Consider the following 17,531-nt stretch of genomic DNA (forward strand, 5'->3'; position numbering starts at 1 on the left):
TGCCTAAACTCCAACTAGGACTTCACCATTGCCTAACCTCCAGTTAGGACTTCCAGACGCCTAACCTTCAGTTAGGACTTACATACGCCTAACCTCCAATTAGGACTTACAGACGCCTAACCTCCAGTTAGGACTTCCACCACTGCCTAAACTCCAGTTAGGACTTCACCACTGCCTAACCTCCAGTTAGGACTTCACCACTGCCTAACCTCTAGTTAGGACTTCATCACTGCCTAAACTCCAGTTAGGACTTCACCACTGCCTAAACTCCAGTTAGGACTTCCACCACTGCCTAAACTCCAGTTAGGACTTCACCACTGCCTAACCTCCAGTTAGGACTTCCAGACGCCTAACCTCCAGTTAGGACTTACAGACGCCTAACCTCCAGTTAGGATTTACCCAGTCAAGTCTCCCGTCATCCCTGACCTACTTGACTTGTCTTCTCATCAACCTGGTCAACCCTTTGACCATCTCCACAATCGGACGATTGCCCTAGCAATCTCCATATATTGTCAAACATTAAAACTCAAATCCCGACTCAGGCTTAGTCAAACTGGTCAACCTTGACCTAGGAAAATTACCCCAACAATCTCTCTCTTTTTGATGTTTGACAATCCTCTAAGTTAGGCTAAATCCCATAGCATTAACTTCTTCTTTATCACAAGACTAAATCTAATAGCCTTCACCTCTTCTTTACCACAAGGCTAAATCTCATAGCCTTAATCACTTCTTTATACCAAGGCTAAATCTCATAGCCTTAATCTCTTCTTTACCACAAGGCTAAATCTCATAGCCTTACTCCATGACAAAGCATGAATGAAGATTTCCTTCATTCTCTCCCTTTCCTAGAGGGCAAACTCCCCCTTCTTGGGATGAAGACCTAACCTAACCTCTAATTCTCCCCCTTTGTCACACATCAAATCAGAAAATAAACTCTTCTCCATAAGAGTTAACTCTACGTTGTTTACAACCTCATATGTTGTTAACAACCCCACAATGAAGATCTCATAGTCTTCATTGTTGGGACCGAAATATAGCTAGAGGGGGGGTGAATAGCTCGTCACGTGCTCATGCTCGGCGTTGCTTGTTTCTTCAAAGATGTGCAGCGGAAATATACAAGAAACAACACACACAACGCTAACAAGTAGATTTACTTGGTATCCACCTCCAAAGGAGGTGACTAGTCCAAGGATCCACACACTCACACATACCTCAACTAATAAACACTCCTTTTCGGTAACTACCGAAGGCGGAGAAGCCCTACAAGACTCTCAATACAGAAAGAAAGGGAAAGGATACAAAAGTATAAGCAAAGCTTACAATGAATACAAGAAACCCTAACCCTAGCTTTCTTCTTCTTGCTTTTGATCCGCCTCTTGACTTGGAAGAGATTCCAAGAACCTTCAAGAACTGGCGATCTGGAGCTTAGAGAGAGTTGTGGAGTTGCTGTTGAGGATCTGGAGTGAACAGTGCAAAGTCTGCCGAAGAAGACGCACGCCAACGGCCTTTATCTGCGCCAACAGTCGGATCTCGATCGATTAGATTACTCCCAATCGATCGGGGAGGCTTTGGATCAATCGGCTGATCGATTCAGAGCGCCTCTGTGCTCTCAGGAAATGCCTGGATCGATCGGCTGATCGATCCAGCCTTTATCGCGTAAGAACGCGCCACCCCAATCGATCCACTGATCGATTGGGGTCTCTGGATCGATCGACCGATCGATCCAGAGACGTTCTGTGCGCTCTGCGACTTGCCCACTCGAGGCTTGTCACGGGGACCTTCCCAATCGATCGGTTGATCGATTGGGCATCAGCCAATCGATCGGCTGATCGATCCAGATATTGGTTTTTGCCCAAAACCAAGTCCCAAGCCCCCAAACCAACATCCAGTCAATCCATGACCTGTTGGCTCATCATGCCTAGCATCCGGTTACCCTTGACCTGCTAGGACTCCCTCACCAAGTGTCCGGTCAATTCCATTGACCCACTTGTGTTGGTGCAGCGGAGACCGGCAAGAGGGGGGTGAATTGCTGAAAACAAAAAATAAAAAATACCCTCCTCGTACTTTCAACTCAATTAGTGCAATAGTTAACAAAATAATAAAACAGTAAAAGAAAGACACAAAAGAATTAACCCGGTTACAACCAAGGAGGTTGTTAATCCAGGGCAATAGAAGCGCACTAAAAGAAACTCTCCTTTGCTGAAGGCGGAGAAGCCTTTTACACTTTCAAAAGCTCAGAACTATTGCTAGGAAACACTACAGATTGAATGCTTGAGTTGTTGTATGATTCCTAGCTCCAGGGGCCTTTATATAGGCCCTGGAAATCTTATCCCGAGAGTCTAAGGCGCCTCCAACAGGGTTCAAGGCGCCTCCAACTCGATCTACATATAAAACTTTATCCGCAGCGCAAAGGCGCCTTGAACAGGCTTGAAGGCGCCTTCAAGGGCCCCTTCAAGCTTGTTTAAGGCGCCTTCAAACTACAGTAACTTCTGCTACAGTAACTTTCTGCTACAGTGACTTCCAGCTTCTTTTGACTCCTTTTCTTCTTCGCTTTGTCTTCCGAAGCTCCGTTCTTTTGGGTGATTGCGGCCAACCGGAATAGGGCTCACCCGAACTCAATTCCCGGCCTTCTCCTCGAGCAGCCTTCCGTCCCGGCTTAACATCCCTCGAACGTCGTGCACGCTCTTCACGCCCACCGGAGTACTCTTCCGCAGCTTTCTCGTCCTTCGGACGCACCGAGCCCGTCGGCTCCCTTCCCGTGCCGTCCTTCTCGCTAGCTGCGTCTTCCGCTCGACTTCCTGTGTTCCTAAGCTCCTGCACACTCAGACATAGGGATCAAATACAGCGCAGGACTTAACCAACTTGGTTGATCACATCAAAACTACCATGGGGTCCAACAATCTCCCCCTTTTTGATGTGCATCAACCCAAGTTCAAGTTAGGGACAACATAGACATAAATAGTAATTTGAAAGGTAAATTACTAAACTGACAAGTTAAACATAATTTTTGCAATTAGTAAAATTGCAACACTTTTTATAAAAATAATAACGGAAATTTTAAATTTTTTCTAACTCCCCCTAAACTTGTACTTCTGTCTCCCCCTTTGATCACAGCAAAAATGGGGTCTTTAAGAATTTTCAAGTAAGATTGAAGTTTTTGAAAATTTTCTAAGTTAAAAATGAATTTTTGAAAAAATTGCTAAGTTAACATAAATTTTCAAAAAAAATTCTAAAAAAAATCCTAAGTAAATGTTCAAAAAAAAAATTTCTAAGTTAAGTGAAATGAACTTTTAGAATTAAAAAAAATTCTAACCCAAAAAAAATTAGAAAAAAAATTCTTAGGAATTTTTGTTTATTTTAACAAATATTTGATAAACTTTCAAAGCATTATTTAATACTTGTTTAATGCTTTTTCAGAAAATTAATTAAACATTTTCTTTCAATATTTTAGCTTCCAGGTCGTGGCGAGACACTAGGCCTTCTTGGTTATTGGAGCAACAACCACTTCCTTAGACAAAGCTTCCATAAATAATTTCAATGTTTAATTTTCTCACTGTAAGCTTTTTAATTTTTGAAAAATAATTAAGCACAGATTTTGGAACCCAATAGAGGTTCCTTCCTACAGGATTATTCAAAAATCTAGGGGGTACATAGTTTCTTGGTATTTTTCTAAGTTGACCTTGATGCTTCCTTATATACCAATTTAATTTACCATAAATTCTAATTTTTGACTTTGGAAATTTCTTTAAGCATGCATCATTTTTCAATTTTTCAATTTCTAATTTTAAATTTTCATTTTCTGATTTTAGATGATCATACATTTCTAACGGGCATGCTCTTGCTAAGTTCAACTTTAGTTCAGCATTCTCTTTTTCTAATTGATCTAACTCTTTAGAAAGAGACTTGATAAATTTGAAAGATTGAGTTGGGGTTAGATTGCGTACCTTACTTACCTGGTCTGGTGACACTCCCCCTTCACTGCTGCTTTCTCCTTCTGATGTTCCTCCCCCTTCATCTATGCTCATTTCTGAGCTGGATGTTTCTTCTAGTTGATGGTTCACCAATAGCGCTAACCCTGAGAATTCTTCGATGTCCGACTCAGAGGTTGACGAATCTGACCAAGTAGCCTTCAGATTCTTGTGCTTGGAGGGTTCTGGTTTCTTGTATTTTGGCTTTGTCCTTTCTTTCTCCTTTCTCTTTAGCTTTGGGCAGTCATCTTTGATGTGTCCCTCTTCGTTGCAGTTGTAGCAGCGAACCGTCCTCTTCTTTCGATGATGCCTTTGCGATTTAAATTTATTAGTACTAAAAAACTTATTGAAGCGTCTTACCAGTAGTGTCGCTTCGGATTCATCGACTGAGGCTTCGAAATCAGAACTGTTCATCTTTGCCTTTAAGGCAATGTTCTGACTTGTCTTCTCTGCTCCGTTGGGTTCTGAAACTCGAGATTCGTGAAGTTCAAAAGTTGAAAATAATTGTTCTAACGTACTTACCTCGATGTCCTTAGAGATGTAGTACGCATCTACTAAGGAGGCCCACTCTGGAGTTCTCGGAAAGGCATTGAGCGCGTATCGGATAGAATCCCGATTGGTTACCTCTTCTCCAAGGTTCGTTAGTTGCGTTATCAGCTCCTTGATTCTCGCCTGGAGTTGCGCTACCTTCTCGCCTTGGTTCATCCGGAGGTTCGTTAACTGGTTCCGGAGGATGTCACGCTTCGCTAGCTTCGCTTCGGAAGTACCTTCGTGAAGTTCCAGGAATTTCTCCCAGAGATCTTTCGCTGAGTCGTAGCTTCCGATCCGATTTACCTCCTGCGGCGGCAACACACTGAGCAGGTGGAACTCTGCCTTTCCGTTGGCGACGAAATCGGCTTGCTCCTTCTTACTCCATGTGTTTTCTTCTTTGTCTTTCGGCGCTGCAAAACCATATTTCATTGTAATAAGAATATCAAAATCCATTTTAAAAAATACCTCCATTTTGCGCTTCCAAGTGGCGAAGTCTCCGTTGAACTTCGGGGGATGGAGGTTTGCTCCGGCCATCGTCTTGATTGTAGTGCTTCAGTTGGCGGTTAGTCCTTCTGAGGCGATCAGGCTCTGATACCACTTGTTGGTGCAGCGGAGACCGGCAAGAGGGGGGTGAATTGCTGAAAACAAAAAATAAAAAATACCCTCCTCGTACTTTCAACTCAATTAGTGCAATAGTTAACAAAATAATAAAACAGTAAAAGAAAGACACATAAGAATTAACCCGGTTACAACCAAGGAGGTTGTTAATCCAGGGCAATAGAAGCGCACTAAAAGAAACTCTCCTTTGCTGAAGGCGGAGAAGCCTTTTACACTTTCAAAAGCTCAGAACTATTGCTAGGAAACACTACAGATTGAATGCTTGAGTTGTTGTATGAATTCCTAGCTCCAGGGGCCTTTATATAGGCCCTGGAAATCTTATCCCGAGAGTCTAAGGTGCCTCCAACAGGGTTCAAGGCGCCTCCAACTCGATCTACGGATAAAACTTTATTCGCAGCGCAAACGGTCAAACTGGCATGCTCAAGGCGCCTTGAACAGGCTTGAAGGCGCCTTCAAGGGCCCCTTCAAGCTTGTTTAAGGCGCCTTCAAGCTACAGTAACTTCTGCTACAGTAACTTTCTGCTACAGTGACTTCCAGCTTCTTTTGACTCATTTTCTTCTTCGCTTTGTCTTCCGAAGCTCCGTTCTTTTGGATGATTGCGGCCAACCGGAATAGGGCTCACCCGAACCCAATTCCCGGCCTTCTCCTCGAGCAGCCTTCCGTCCCGGCTTAACATCCCTCGAACGTCGCGCACGCTCTTCACGCCCACCGGAGTACTCTTCCACAGCTTTCTCATCCTTCGGACGCACCGAGCCCGTCGGCTCCCTTCCCGTGCCGTCCTTCTCGCTAGCTGCGCCTTCCGCTCGACTTCCTGTGTTCCTAAGCTCTTGCACACTCAGACACAGGGATCAAATACAGTGCTGGACCTAACCAACTTGGTTGATCACATCAAAACTACCATGGGGTCCAACAACTTGCACTTTTCCTCATCATGCCAAGTATCCGGTCACTCCCTTGACCTACTTGGATTTTCATCCTTGTGCCAAGTATCCGGTCAATCCCTTTGACCTACTTGGTCTTTCCAACACTAGGTCTTTCACCTGGCTTCACTCACCAAGATTTCCATCTACCTAGCTTCACTCACTAGGTGTTTCACCTGGCTTCACTCACCAGGATTTTCTCTCTGCCTAACTTCACTCACTAGGTCTTTCACCTGGCTTCACTCACCAGGATTTTCCTTCTGCCTAGCTTCACTCACTAGGTCTTTCACCTGGCTTCACTCACCAAGATTTTCCTTCTGCCTAACATCCTAGTTAGGACTTCCCAGTCAAGTATCTGGTCAACCTTGACCTACTTGATTCTTCTTTAACCAACCTGATCAGACCCTGATCAGAGGGGAATTGCACTAAACAATCTCCCCAAATGAACAAATGCACCTGCACTTGTCCATATCATCGAAGTCTTGTATTGTCAAACATCGAAACCCAAACCAAGACTCAAGCTTGGTCAACCAGGTCAACCTTGACCTGAGGGATATTGCATCAACAATCTCCCCCTTTTTGATATTTGACAATACCTCATTTAAGTTAGGCTAATTTCCATAGCCTCAACTTCCTTCATGCCACTAGGTAATGAAGACGTAAGTTAAACCCTACATTCTCCCACTAAGAAGGCAAACTCCCTCTTAGATAATGAATGCCTAACTTAAACCCTACATTCTCCCCCTATTGGCACACATCAACAAATTCACTTGTTGAAAACTCTCCCCTTTGAGACTCTCCCCCTGAAGAGTTGCTCATCGTTGTTCACAACTTCACTCATTGTGATCAACACGATAATGAAGGTCTATTACCCTTCACTATCATCAATGCTCGCCCTCGAGCATTAACAGGGTCCAATAACCCAAATGAAAGTCCCATACCCTTCATTTGTATCGAATATTCATTCATGAGCATATACCAACTTTAACCACTTGAACAATGAGGATATCCACTCCCCATTAAAGTTCAAACGCTCAACCTTGAGCATGTTCTTAAAAGAAAGTTAACCACCTTCCAAGGTTCATGAAAAATAGTTTTCATGTCTTTAAAGACATGGTCGTACCTTCTGTCATTGCACCAACAATGACTTGGAATCCCTAAACCTTTAGGAAACCCAAATTTAGAAGTTTTGAGATTCAAAAACTCAATATTGAAACCAAACCTCAACCTAAACCTCTACTTAGTCTTCCTTAACCAATCCATTTTTGTTTTCATCATGAAAACTCCCTTTTTATGTATACAAATGTATATTGAGGGGTAAGGAATGGTTTTATAGATTAAAAATGGTCCAAAATGCTGAAATCAGGCTTTCCCATCCAAAATCAGCATTCCCAATCGATTGGAGTTGGGTTCCAATCGATTGAGCCTGGCTGAATCGATCCACTGATCGATTCAGTCTGCCTGGATCGATCGGCTGATCAATCCAGCGAGCTTCTGCTCGCGAGAGACTTCCTTTCAATCGATCGCCCGATCGATTGAAGGACTCCAATCGATCGGGTGATCGATTGAAGCTCTGAAATTGCTGAAATTTAATTTCAGAAACCCCTAGAAAATTCTACAAAATCCCAAAAATCGTGAAAATTGTTGTAAACATTATTTAGGGCATATATTATCATGGAAAAATAGTTTTCTATGAAAATACATCATATTTTCAAAGATTGACACAAACTTGAAAACTTGCAAAAGCTTTAGTGTTTTCTTCAAGTTTGTGTTTAACTATTCAATGGTGATTACTATCAAAAGATAGCTTTCACCAAGGTTTTCCAAAATCATTTTAAAAACATTTTCAAAACCAATATCCCACCATGTTCCTTGGGCTTAATGCACATGACTTGTACATTAGCTTTCCCAATGATGGGAAAACACATAACTGTGTTTTGATGAACTTAAAATTCAAGGAAATGCACTAAATCAGCATGTTGAGTTTTGTTCATCATCCTAACATCTCACTTGTATCTACTGTGCATAAAACACATACAAGTCATCTTATAGGTCTTTGTGAGATGTAAAATTTGATTTTGCCCTAATCTAGGGATCATGCATATCTATCTAGGCATTTTGTGGATATTGAACATCTACCTAGGATGTCAATTGTTGATTCCACTTGTTGATAAATGTCATTTGTCCTTAATTTTAAAGAAATAAACATAATGCATGATAATGTTATGACATACATCAAAAAGAAATAATTTTCAAAAGAAAATTTTCTATAACTACATGATGTATGTATGCCATGACATGATATTTTTGTATTTTTCATCATAAGGTATGAATGCAAAAATAATCATGATGTCATGGCATATAATGGGCAAACAATCATGGCAAGGTTTAGCATAAATAAAATACCTAGATTACCTATCTAAGTGTCCTTAAACCTTAGCTAAGTTAAAAATTAAACCTAGATTGCCCTCTAAACGCTCCAAGAAAATGCCAAAACCTAAATTGGCATTTTTAGTTCTCTTGATTAACTTGTGCCAATTGAAATTAAGCTTATTCCTCAAATGTTGACATATTTCGTTCTTCCACAAGAGTAATACTAAGAAAATACCAAAATCCCAACTTGGTATTTCCTTATGTTTTCCTAATATGTGGCATTTTAAAATAAAATCAATACTTCTCAAATTTGACACATTTTACTCTTTCAAAGAGTAAATCATAAATCCATTTCATTTTCAAAGGTTAATAATAACCTTGAGAATGCTTCTTGAGTGTCAATTTCTTCAAAGTTTGGTTAACTACCCTTCTTCTTAGAGTTGACACTCTCTAACCTATCTATGGGGTAGAGAAAATGCTCCTAGGAACCCAAAACCTATTGGTGCTCCTTGGATGCTCTAGGTATTCACTAGGGATAACTTCCCAAGATACCTTCCTAGTGACCTTGTTTGGCTTCTTAGAAGCCTTGGTCACCTTTTTTAGGTCAACTCTAGGGATTGCTTCCCTTGTGACATTCTTTGTGACTTTCTTAGACTTCTTAGAAGTCTTAGTCACATTTGTTGCAACAATACTCTTAGGGATAACTTCCCTTGTATCCTTGACTTGACATCTAGACTTAAGGTTGATTCCATAGCTATATGGAATCCTATGGTAAGAGATTTCATCTTTCTTAGCCTTAGGTTCGTATCCCAAACCTCTATGGCCCTTGGATGACCTTTGTTGTCATAACCCTAGATTTTGCTCATTTTGCCCTATTAGGATATTTTCCATCCTTTTTAGGGTCTTTTCTATTTTATCAAGTCTTAACCTCAAGACTTGATTTTCTTCCCATAAATCCCTAGATTTAGGTTTTCTATTTAATCCTTGAGCGTTTTTATTTTTATGCTTATAGTTATTGACCTTAGTGTTCTTGCCTAGATTTTTATCTACATTCCTAACCCTAGGTGTAGTGGTTTTAGCATGTAGAGCCATATGATTTTCATTAATGTCTCCATGCTTCCTATTCTCATGGTAAATAGCATTAAAATGATATAAGTTAGAACTAGCATGCTTTTTACCATAATTTAAAGGGGTAGGCTCAATAAAAGTTACCTTTCTTTTTACCTTGGAGGCTCCCCCTTGAATTGAGCTTCCTCCTTGAGCCTTGACCACCTTCTTCTCCTTAGGGCATTGACTTCGGTAATGCCCTCTTTGTTGGCACAAGAAGCATACAATGTGCTCCTTGCTCTTCTTTGTTGTGGGGATGGTCTCCTTGGGCTTCTCCTTGCCCTTTTGTGCCACTTGGCCCTTCTTCTTGGCCAATTTAGGGCATTTACTTTTGTAATGCCCTTTTTCCCTACACTCAAAGCAAACGATATGATTTTTGTTATTTTCTATTGAAATTGTTATACCTTTGCTTGTAGGGGTGATATCTTCTCCTTTTGATCTGGAGGTAGAAGCTTCATCTTGATCCGAACTTGATACTCCTCCAATAGATTTGTCTTGACTTGTGGAGGTGGAAGCTTCTTCATCCTCTTCTTCTCTTGACCCGGATGTGGAGGCTTCTTTTTGCTCCGGGGTCAATGATCTACACTCCCCCTCAATCCTAGAGGTGGAGGCTTCATCATCTTATACATGGAATAAGGAGTATGCTCCCTCCTTGTTCCCTTCATTGCATTCCCTCGAAGATGAAGCTTCTTCTTGGACTTCTTCTTCGGAAGTTGAGCATCTCTCAACTTCGGAGTCCTCCTCTTGGTCTTGCTCCAATGAGTCGCCCTCTTTGGATTCCTCTTGATTCGGTACAGTGGGGGGTTCTTCATGGAGCTTAGCCAACTTGCTCTAAAGCTCTTTGGCATCTTCATATTGTCCAATTTTGCATAGAATTGTGCTAGGCAATAAATTAACTAATAATTTGGTTACCTTGTCATTTGCTTTGCACCTTTGAACTTGCTCCGGGCTCCATTTGCTCCTCTTGAGAACTTTGCCCTTTGAATTCGTTGGAGCTTCGAAGCCTTCCATAAGAGCAAACCATTGCTATATCTCCACCATTAATAAGTTTTCGATCCTTGATTTCCAAAGATCGAAGCTTGTAGATGTGTACGGTGGAGCCACCCTTGTGTCAAATCCAAGTCTATCTTGGAATTGCATCTTGAAGTTGAGCTTCTTGAATTCTTTGACTTTGATGAATTTGCTCCAACATCTTCACCCTCTAGCTTTGCTTGTTTTGTTTGCCCCTTCCGGCGATGATTCCGGTGAAGAGCAATCTCGCTCTGATACCACTTGTTGGGACCGAAATGTAGCTAGAGGGGGGGGTGAATAGCTCATCATGTGCTCGTGGTCGGCGTTGCTTGTTTCTTCAAAGATGTGCAGCGGAAATATACAAGAAACAACACACACAACACTAACAAGTAGATTTACTTGATATTCACCTCCAAAGGAGGTGACTAGTCCAAGGATCCACACACTCACACACACCTCCACTAATAAACACTCCTTTTCGATAACTACCGAAGGCGGAGAAGCCCTACAAGACTCTCAATACAGAAAAAAAGGGAAAGGATACAAAAGTATAAGCAAAGCTTACAATGAATACAAGAAACCCTAACCCTAGCTTTCTTCTTCTTGCTTTTGATCCGCCTCTTGACTTGGAAGAGCCTCTAAGAACTTTCAAGAACTGGCGATCTGGAGCTTAGAGAGAGCTGTGGAGTTGCTGTTGAGGATCTGGAGTGAACAGTGCAAAGTCTGCCGAAGAAGACGCACGCCAACAGCCTTTATCTACGCCAACAGTCGGATCTCGATCGATTAGATTGCTCCCAATCGATCTGGGAGGTTTTGGATCAATCGGCTGATTGATCCAGAACGCCTCTGCGCTCTCAGGAAATGCCTGGATCAATCGGCTGATCGATCCAGCCTTTATCGCGTAAGAACGCGCCACCCCAATCGATCCACTGATCGATTGGGGTCTCTGGATCGATCGACCGATCGATCCAGAGACGTTTTATGCGCTCTACGACTTGCCCACTCGAGGCTTATCGCGGGGACCTTCCCAATCGATCGGTTGATCGATTGGGCATCATCCAATCGATCGGCTGATCGATCCAGATATTGTCTTTTGCCCAAAACCAAGTCCCAAGCCCCCAAACCAACATCCGGTCAATCCATGACATGTTGGCTCATCATGCCTAGCATCCGGTTACCCTTGACCTGCTAGGACTCCCTCACCAAGTGTCCGGTGAATTCCTTTAACTCACTTGGACTTTTTCTCATCATGCCAAGTATCCGGTCACTCCCTTGACCTACTTGGATTTTCATCCTTGTGCCAAGTATCCGGTCAATCCCTTTGACCTACTTGGTCTTTCCAACACCAGATGTCCGATCAGCCTTAATCCATCTGGATTTCCTCGTGCCTGGCTTCACTCACCAGGACTTTCCCAATTACCTGGCTTCACTCACCAGGACTTCCAACTGCCTAGCTTCACTCACTAGGACTTTCACCTAGCTTCACTCACCAGGATTTCCATCTGCCTAGCTTCACTCACTAGGACTTTCACTTGGCTTCACTCACCAATATTTCCATCTGCCTAGCTTCACTCACTAGGACTTTCACCTGGCTTCACTCACCAGGATTTTCCTTCTGCCTAGCTTCACTCACTAGGTCTTTCACCTGACTTCACTCACCAGGATTTTCCTTCTGCCTAACATCCCATAGGACTTCCCAGTCAAGTATCTGGTTAACCTTGACCTACTTGATTCTTCTTCAACTAACCTGATCAGACCCTGATCAGAGGGGAATTGCACCAAATAATCTCCTCAAATGAACAACTGCACCTGCACTTGTCCATATCATCGAAGTCTTGTATTGTCAAATATCGAAACCCAAACCAAGACTCAAGCTTGGTCAACCTTGACCTGAGGGATATTGCACCAACATTCATTGCCACCAAAGCTCCCCCTTGAGCTCTACTTCACTTCACAATGCTCATCCTAGAACATGCATCAACTTCCCAATGAAACTCCCATTCATTGTTTTCAATGCTCCCCCTTGAGCAGTAATCTTCTTCTTAATGCTTATACTAGAGCATTTATCACATCACCAATGAAGGTCTGATCCCCTTCATTAACCCAATGCTCCTCGTGAGCAGTAATCTACTCCACAATGCTCATCCGAGAGCATTCGTCATCCTAGCAATGAAGATAACCAATCTTCCATTGCTCCCCAATACTCGACCCTGAGTATTAATTCATCGCGAAGGTTTAACCCCCTTCCAAGGTCTTTGAAAAGATTTTTATGTTTTCAAAGAGTAACTCCCCCAAAAAACATGGTCAACCTTCTATCATTGCACCAACGATGACTTGGGGTTCCTAAATAATTAGGAAAACCAAAACTCGAAGTTTTGAGGTTCAAAATTCAGTAATGAAACTAAACCTCAACTTAAACTTCACTTAAGTCTACATTAACCAAACCATGCTTGTTTTCATCATGAAAACTTCCCCTAAGTGTATACAAATATATTCCAAAGGGTTAGGAATGATTAATGACTCTTGAAAACCAAAACTTGAAGTTTTAAGGTTCTAAAATTCAGAATTGAAACTAAACCTTATCCTAAACTTCACTTTGGTTTCTCTTAACCAATCCATACCTGTTTTCATCAAGAAAACTCCCCCTAAATGTATAAAAATATATTCCAAGGGGTTTTGAATGGTTATTTGAACTTGAAGTGGCTTAAAGTGCTGAAATCAGGTTTTTCGGGCCAAAATCAGACTTCCCAATCGATTAAAGCTGGGACTCAATCGATTGAAATCACTTCAATCGATCCATTGATCGATTCTGCAAGCTACTGCTCACAGAAATTCCCTCTGAATCGATCGACTGATCGATCCAACCTGGGTCAATCGATCGGCTGATCGATTCACTACCCTTCTGTTTGTGGGAATTGGCTTCCTAATCGATCGACTGATCGATTGAACCCAATCCAATCGATCGGCTGATCGATTGGGTTTCTGATTTCTCTGAAATCCAATTTCAGTAAAATTCAGAAACTCCCAAAAAACTCTACAAAAATCTAAAAATCATGAAAACTCATGTAGTCATTATTTAGGGTATACTTTATCAAGGAAAAATAATTTTATATGAAAATACTTCCTATTTTCAAAGATTGACACAACTTTGAAAACTCTTGAAAACTTCAATGTTTTCTTTTAGTTTGTGTCTAACTTTTCAATGATGAATACTATCAAAAGATAGTCTTCACCAAGGTTTTCCAAAAGCATTTTAAAAATATTTTAAAATCAATATCCAACCATGTTCTTTGGTCTCAATGCACATGACTTGTACATTAGCTTTCCCAATGATTGGAAAACACATAACTATGTGTTTTGATGAACCTAAAACTCAACAAGATGCACTAAATCAACATCTTGAGTTTTGCTTACTATCCTAACATCTCACTTGTATCTAATGTGTACTAAAACACATACAAGTCACCTTATGGTTCTTTGTGAGATGTGAATTTGGTTTTGCCCTAAACTAAGGGATCATGTATATCTACCTAGGCATTGTGAGACTTATGATCATCCACCTAGGATGTCATTTGGTATAATCCCACTTGTTGGGATATTTCTATCCATAATAAATGTCTTTTGTCCTTAATTACAAGGAAATTGACATAATGCATGATGATTAATAGCATACATCAAAATAAGTAATTTTGAAAAGAAAATGATGTTATAGATACATGATGTATGTATGACATGACATGGTATTTTATTGTTTTTCATAATAAAAATGAATGCAACGCATGATGTCATGATATATGATAGGCAATCAATCATGACATTTTTAGCATAAATAAAATATATCTAGATAGGCTATCTAAGCATCCTTAAACCTTAGCTAAAACCTTAAAATTAAGCCTAGATTGCTTATCTCTTAAAGGAATGCCAAAACCCAACTTGGCATTTCTTTTACCCCTTTTCTATTTATGCTAATTGAAATTAAGAATTCAATCCTCAAATATTTGTTTAGCACAACTTACTCTTCCAAAGAGTAATTAATTTGATTAAGGTTTAAATATTCCCTTAACCCCTCAATAGAATACCAAATTTCCAACTTGGTATTTCTTTTTGCATTTGTGCCAATTTAAATTTAAGTCAAATTCCTCAAGACTTGGCACATTTTACTCCTCCAAATAGTAACACTTAATCCTTCTCATTTTCAAGGGTTACTAAAACCTTGAAAATGCTCTCCAAGTGCCAACTTTAACAAGGTTGGGTTAACTACCCTTCCAATTTGAGTTGACACTCTTTAAACCCATCTAGGGTGTAGAGAATATACTCCTAGGAACTCAAAACCTATTGGTGCTCCTTGGATGCTCTAGGTACTCACTAGGGATGACTTCCCTATATACCTTCCTAAGAACCTTCCTAGGCTTCTTAGAAGTCTTGTTCACTTTTACTTGGTCACTCCTAGGGATAACTTCCCTTGTAACCTTCTTTGTGACTTTGTTTGGCCTTTTTGGATCCTTAGTCACATTTACTAGGTCAACTTTAGGGATGACCTCCCTTGTGACCTTCTTTGTGACTTTGTTAGACTTCTTAGAAGTCTTAGTCACATTGGTCTTGCCAAAAGAACCTTTAGGGATTCCTTCCCTAGTATCCTTGACTTGACCTTTATACCTAGGGTTGGTCCCATAGCTATATGGAACCCTATGAAAGGAAGTCACATCCTTCTTGACTTTAGGTTTGTATCCCAAACCCCTATAGCCATTGGATGGCTCTTGTCTAACTTTTCCTAGGTTATGCTCATTTTGAACCCTAAGCATGTTTTCCATTATTGCTAAGGTCCTTTCTAAACTATCAAGTCTTGTCCTCAAGACTTGGTTTTCCGTCATTAAATCCATAGACTTGGATTTTTCTTGACTCCTATGAGCATTTCTAATTTTAGGCATATATCTATAATCCTTAGAGTTATTGCCTAAGTAATTATCTACATTCCTAGCCTTAGGTGTGATAAATCTAGCATGAGGAGGAATATATTTATCCTTAGTGCCCTCATGTTTCCTATTCTCATGATAATTGGCATTAAAATGATAAGAGTTATTTCTAACATGCATTTTATCATGTGTCAAAGAAATATGTTCATTAAATGATACCTTGGTTTTTACCTTGGAAGCTCCCCCTAGATTTGTGCTTCCTCCTTAGACCTTGACTGACTTCTTCCCTTTAGGACATTGACTTCTATAATGCCCTCTCTGATTGCATAAGAAACACACAATGTGCTCCTTACTTTTGCGTTCCATGAGATTAACTACCTTAGGCTTCTCGTTAGCCTTTAGTGTCATTTGGCCCTTCTTCTTGGCCAACTTGGGTCACTTGCTCTTGTAGTGCCCATGCTCCCTACACTCAAAGTAAATGATATGATTTTTATTATTTACAATTGAAGTTTCTATACCTTTGCTTGTAGGGGTAGCACTCAATCCTCCATTTGATTTATCTTGTGTTGTGGAGGTGGCATCATCATCTTCCTCTTCTCCTCTTGAGGGTGTGGGTGTTTCCACCTCTTCAACTCTCGAGGATGTGGATGCTTCCACCTATTCCTCTCTCGAAGATGTGGATGATCTCTCATCTTTCTTCTCCTCTTCGAATGTTGACCTCGTGTTAACATCGGATTGGTCCTTCTCCTCTTGGACCACTGAGCCCTTCTCCTTGGGCTCCTCCACACCTTGGAATTGTGTAGGGTTCTCATGATATGCAATGATCTTTTTCCAAAGATCACTTGCACTTGTGTATTCACCTACACTCACAATAATATTATAAGGTAATAAGTTTAACAATAAATTTGTTACCTCCTTATTCGCCTCTACTTGCTCCCGTTGTTCCTCGGTCCAATGTCGAGGTCAAAGGCGCTTCCCTTTCTTATCCATTGGAGCTTCAAATGTGTCCTCCAAGACCACCCATTGGTTCCAATCCATTTGGAACCAAGTCTCCAATCTTGTCCTCCAAAAATTGAAGTATTCTTTGTCATACGGAGGTGGAATCTGGATGTCCCATCCGAGTGGTCCTCCCAAATCCATCTTCTTCTTCCTCTAGCTTCTTGCTCTCTTGGCGGTTAGTCCATAGAAGAGTGACCTCGCTCTAATACCAATTGTAAGGACCTTTGTGCCCGCTAGAAGGGGGGGTGAATAGCGGTTCGTCACGCTTGCGTCGGTTTGCTTCGTCTTGATGATGATATGCAGCGGAAATAATGTACAAGACTCACACAATGCTAACAAGTAGATTTACTTGGTATCCACCTCAAGAAGAGGTGACTAATCCAAGGATCCACATACGACACACTATCTCCACTATGAAACACTCCTTCTCGGTCGCAGTCGGAGGCTGAGAAGCCTCGTACAAACTCACATTACAATACAACACTCACACAAGAAAGAGAAATATAAATACAAATGAATACACTCTCTTCTTGTTTACTTGTGCTTGTTGTTGCCTCTTGAACTTTGAGAGAACACTCTCAAGAGCCTTCAAGAACTGGCGGTGAAGATCGGAGAAAGTCGCTGAAGATCGCAGCAAAATCGCAGGAAACAAATCACAAAAGATCTACGGAGAAAACGCTCCGCCCAGGCTTTAAACAGTGCTCTCAATCGATCCAATTCATCCCAATCGATTGCCACGTCAGCACCGCTTCATTGCAACCGTCCATCACCTGTATCCTGCGCAACGGTCACTTCTCAATCGATTGACTGATCGATTGGGACTTCCTGAATAGATCGGTCGATCGATTCAGGACCTTTCTGTGCTCTCGCGATCGCGCGAGAGCTTCTGCTGCCCAATCGATCGACCAATCGATTAGCAGCTCCCAATCGATTGCCCGATCAATTGGGAAAGCTTTTGTGCTCGCGATTTCACATCCCAATCGATTGGGCCTTCCCACAATCGTAGCACAATCCAATCGATCGACTGATCGATTGAATTCTAGTTCAATCGATCGCCCGATCGATTGATCAGCCTGAACTTGACCCAAACT

Source organism: Zingiber officinale, chromosome 11B, assembly GCF_018446385.1.
Source record: "Zingiber officinale cultivar Zhangliang chromosome 11B, Zo_v1.1, whole genome shotgun sequence".
NCBI lineage: Eukaryota > Viridiplantae > Streptophyta > Magnoliopsida > Zingiberales > Zingiberaceae > Zingiber > Zingiber officinale.